Below are 5,445 nucleotides of genomic sequence, written 5' to 3'. Positions count from 1 at the left end.
TGTCTGCCAATGCCAGGAGGAGGAACTGGGTGAGGGAGCTGCTGTTGGACATCTGTTGTTCCTCTAGCACAGAGTCTGTTTCAGAAAAGGAAAAGACAGGGAACAGTTAAGACAGACCTCTGTGAAAAAGCAACTCCATTTTTAAAAGAAATTGATGTGTCAAATGTCACCAAATGCACTGCCAAGGAGTCAGCTTTACTCTGCTGCAGTGGGACATGGAATTGTTTTGGCAGAGCTCTCACACACACAAGGAATGTCAGATGTAACAGACCTTGAATACAAAAGTTCAGTCTCTACACCCATGACTCAGAAGAGCTTGGGCTGCAGAGCAGAAGCTTAGTCTGTCCTTAGAATAATTGTACCTGTGTTTTCCATTTTTACCATCACATCTGGAAGGTTCTTTTCCACTGCAGGAATCCTCATTTCTATGGCCCAGCACACAGTGCCCAGCAGAGCTGCAGAGAAGGGCCCCCAGAGCTGCCTGAATGCCCCCTCCCCAGGCCTTGGGGGCACTTGCCCCTCACTCCCTGCCCAGGACACTGCTGCCTGGAGCTGTCCCTGCCAGCAGCTGCTTCCCTGGGCCCAGGGCGGAAAAAGGGACACTGATGCATCTATAAGACAGTTTTGCTGTCTGATACTTTCAGGTTCAATCCCCTCTAGTCTAACAGAGTTAAAGTTTCAGTGTCTCCTCCTGTGCTCACAAATTAATTTCCCTGTTGCAGTCAGCACCCAGACAGCCCAGGGTATAACACTGAAGGAACTGGTTCATTCTCTTTAAGGTATCCCCCGTCTGTCTGTGCCTCTTGCAAATACCTTCTGGGAAATTTCCTGCTTTGATCTGGAGCTGTGACCAGCCCTCATCCCTGCAGCCCACTGTGGAGATCAGAAGGACTCTGCCCTGCTCTGCCCTCCCAGGAGCTGTTCCTTCCCCACAGCCCTTCTCCCCCAGCCCTGTGGCAGCTCCTTGGCCAGGCTGAGAGCTGAGCCTGGCAGGCAGCAGAGTCCCTGCCCCAGCACACAGAGCCCTGGGGGCAGGACCCTGCTCTGCACCACAGCCCTGGGCACCCCTGGCTGCACCCCCACCTTCCCACCCCACAGCCAGCCCTGCCACAGGGAACCTTCTGGCCCTGGGCCTCTGATGGGGCAGCAGCAAGTCCTGCTCTGCAGCAGCTTCTCCTGCTGCACCCCAGCAAATCCAGCAAAGCCATCCTGACAGCTCCTGCCACTGCTGCCATTTGGCAGCTGGCAGAGGCACTTGCAGCAACTCCCCTGCACTGCTCTGCAGCCACAGCCTGACCCTGGCAAAGGGCTGGCAAGGTTCCTGCCCTGAGCAGCTCTGCTCTGTCCTCCCAGCCCAGGATCCCTTGAACCTCCTGCTGCTCCCTTCTCCTGTCTGCCCTTGCTGCCTGCAGCTCCTGCCCTGCTCTGCCATATGGCCACTTCCCCTGCACTGCAGCAACTGGGAGAGTCCTGCTGAAAGATCCTGAAAGCTGTGAGATGTGCCAGCTTTATGAGATGCCTCCAGGAAGGCAAGTTGAATTTTCCTACAGCCAGAGAATTCTTCATTCAAATCCTGGGAAGGTTTCTCTCAGCCACCTCCCAGCCCAGGCTGCCTCTCATCTCTGTGCCTTCTCTTCTGTGCCCTGGGTGCTGCAGGCAGTGCCCTCAGCCCTGCTGGGCTGTGCAGAGGAGCTGCTCACCAGCAGAACTGTCTCTTTGAAGCTCTTCTTGCTTGCCAGGAGCTCCCTGTGTGCCAGGAGCCCAGCCCAGCTCAGCAGCACAGCAACAGCCCCAGGCATTTCTTGACCCTTGAGGGGGTTTGGTGTTGTTTACATGAGACTCAGTCCCTGAGAGGAAGTTCAAACAACTTCTCAAGAAGTCAAAGTGAGATTAAAACACTCAAGTTTCCTGTAGTGCTAATGAGTCTCACTGAGGGACACAACTGAGAACATGTCCCCAGGTTCCAGTTAGAGCAGAAAACTGCAGACAGTGATGCCAAGGATGGACAAGCAAGGGAAAGGTGGCTCTGATGCTGAACAAACCTTGACTTGTTTACTTAATCCAGAGGACCAAGCCCTGACCCCCAGTCCCTGGGAAGGGGCTCTTCCTGGGGCACTGGGATGTGGGATGTGCAATGCCAAGGGCAGGACCATGGGGTGGCACCTGCCAGGCTGCTGAGCAGGGACAAGGAGGCCAGGAGGCCCCAGGGCTGCAAGGGGCACTCCCCTCCTCCTGCCATCAGGGGCACAGACAGCAGCCATGGCCAAAGGCCTGCAGAAGGTGGCTGTGTCAGGGCCTTTCAGCTTCTCCCCATTCCTGTCTCCTCTCCAGCCCAGGCTGTCCTACGGTGTCCATGCCCTGCCCCTTTCCCTGCAGGCTGTCGTCATCCCCCCGGCTGCCCCACCTGGCTGGCACCTTCCTGCACTGACATCTCTGTGTCCTCCCTGGCTCTTCCTGCACACACAAAGCCTTGGGCTCATCCAGACTCCTTCTGGGTGATGTGTTGCACCACAGTACTGCCCTCAGAGTGAAATTTCTTTCTCTTTGTTTCCAGCCTGGACCTCCCCAGCTGAACTTGGCATTATTTCTTTATTTCTCATTCTGTTTCCTGCTATGACAAAAGGATCCACCATCTCTGAAACCCCCCCTCAAACCCTCTCTGGCTACTCCTGCACTGTCCTCAGTCTCCACACCATGAAGCCCAGAGCTCCTTAGTCTCTACAGAGTAGTCATGGGCTTCAGGCCACCAAAACTTTTCTTGGGAGATTTCTGGGCACTCACAGATGTTTTTGCAGATGACAATGTCATGCTCATAGTCTAAGGAAATCACAGGGATACTTTTTACCAAGGCCTGTAGTGGCAGAACATGGGACATTGGCTTTGAACTGAAAGAGAAGAGTTTTATACTGGATAATAGGAAGAAATATTTAACAATAAGGGTGGTAAGAACTGGAAGAGGTTTCCAGACAAGTGAATGTCCCATCCCTGCATTTGTCCAAGGTCAGGGAGATTGAGTAACCTCAATTAGTAAGAGATGTCACTGTCCATGTCCAGGGACTTGGACCAGATGACCTTTTAGTTCCCTTCCAAGCCAAATCATTCCGGGATTCTTTCAGTCCCAAACTCCTTCTCCAAAGAATTTCCATGTTGAGGATATGAATTACCATGTTTTTGGAGAAACCCTTCTAAGCCCAAAAGGTTAAAAAATAATTCAAAGACACTTCCAAAATATCTGTGTGAAGGCTTCAACAAGTGGGTCAATGGCAGAACCTCCCAAGATGACCTCACAAATGTGGGTGGGGTTTTCATGCTTGAAGTCTGAGACTTATGATGGGCAAAAAGAAAGCACATTTGGGGACTGAGGAAGACTTGTCATGGAATGTCTAGGAAAGAACTAAAGGAAGGGGAAGGCGGTTTCTGGAGGACCAAGCATGAGAAAACAGAGAGAAAAGAGGATGAAAAAACTGGTCATGTTAAACAGGAGGCTGCTCAAGACACGTACCTGGCTGTGCCCTGCAAGTGATCCCCACAGCCTGTCCCGTTTTCTTAAGAACTCCATTGCCAAGATGTTTCTGTGGGGAGGGACCTCTCTGCTCCTGGCACAGATTGTGGCCCAAGTTGCAGCCACTGCAGCGGGATCCACAAATAGTCAGGTCTTGTGTTCTTTGGGGGCCAGACTCTGCCTACACTGGGGGTGTGTGTGTTGGAAGCACAAAAGAGTGAAGCAAATGCAAAGCTAAACACCCAATGTAGGCTGACTTTGTCCCTAAGTGGGGGATGAGAATTGGACCCAACATGTGCAGGGACAGAGGGAGGGGTTTGTCCCCCTGGCCCTGCCCAGAAGGGACACCTTTCAGGAAGGGTTGTGGCCTTGGCTGTGCTGAGTGTTGAGCCGGGCAATGCAGCTTGGGATTGCAGTGGCACTGTCAGGGCTCTGCAGAGCTCCTGGCAGTTCCTGCATTTGTCCCCAGCAATGCCAGAGAACTGCAGGGGTTGCAGTCAATCCCTTGTGCTCTTTGGGACCCCGACTGGCTCTGCTGAATGTCAGCAGGCCTGGAGTTCCCAGACTGTTCCTGCATCCAGTGCTGGGCCTGCAGTGACGTTTCTGCAGCATTCAGTTGGGGCAGTGGCAGGATGGCCATGGATCCATTCCTGCACAAACACAATAGTGCTCCATCCCAGGCAGGGATAGAATGGGCCCACAAATGTTGGAAGGAGAAGAACCAGGGAGTTTTGGCACTGTGGAACCCCATGGAACCAAAGGAACCCTGGGACATGGTGGAACCTCCTGGAATAAAGGGGACATTGTGACCCTGCAGCACCTCATGGAACCAAAGGGAGTCTGGGATGTGGCAGGGCCTGATGGAAACAAAGGAACCTCCTGGGAACAAAGGGACCCTGGACACTGCCAAAAGTCAGGGAACCAAAGGAACGCTGGGACATGGTAGAGTCTCTTGGAATCATGGGGCTGTTGTCACACTCTGGAGCCTCAAGGAATCAAGGGGCCACTGTTACACTTCAGAGCCTCCAGGAACCAAAGGAACCCTGGGACCTCAGGGTGTCAGGGGGCAATTTTGACACTGCATTACCTCATGGAACCAAAGGAACCCAGGGGCACTCTGCAGTTTCACTGAACTGAGGGACCATTGTGACACTGAGGTTCCTCATGGAACCAAGGTGACCCTGTGACACTGTGGAACCTCATGGAATCAAGGGGCCATTGTGACAATCTAGGGCCTCATGGGACCTGGGGAATCCTGGACACTGTGGAACTTCATGGAATGATTGGGCATTTGTGACTCAGCAAAACCTCATATAATTTTAACTTTGTTTGAAGACAAACACTGGGGCAGGAACTCCAATAAAATGAACTCCTTCCCTTTTTATTTCCCATCAGGATAGAGGTACAAAATGAGAGGAGGCGTAAGTTGAAAAATAAGTTTAGTGAGAAGGAAATAGCAGCAACCATAAAGATACAAAGGGAAGGGCTCACCCACAAAGAGGGGAATTCCCTGCTAACCTGCCCCCCTGGAATAAAGAGGAAACATGATGGAGGGTCCTCCCCTACAGTCACCACCCTCCACCCAACAAAACAAAAGAAACACTGAAAAACAGAGGCAAAAGCAAAAAGCTGGGCAAACTGTGCTGTTCGCAGGGAGTTCCCCAAAGGAACTGCCCACTGTGTGTCAGCCGGTCAGGCTGAGGCCCTGAGTGCAGCAGGGCTGTTGGTGCAGAGCCTCTTTGCTCCCTGCCCGCGCTGCCTCCAGCACTGGGGTTGCCCCGCTGGGCTGGGCTGGGCTGTGGAGCGGGGGCGGCGCTGCCGTTGTGGTCCGGCGGTGGGCGAGTGGTGGGGGCAGCGCTGCGGGGGTGGGGTCACTGCACAGGGTCCGTGTCACTGCACAGGGTCTAGGGGGTTTGTGTCACTGCACAGGGTCCGTGTCACTG

This window comes from Corapipo altera, unplaced genomic scaffold (genome assembly GCF_003945725.1).
Source record: "Corapipo altera isolate COAL_440 unplaced genomic scaffold, ASM394572v1 61547, whole genome shotgun sequence".
Lineage (NCBI taxonomy): Eukaryota > Metazoa > Chordata > Aves > Passeriformes > Pipridae > Corapipo > Corapipo altera.
This window is presented reverse-complemented; position numbering follows the sequence as displayed.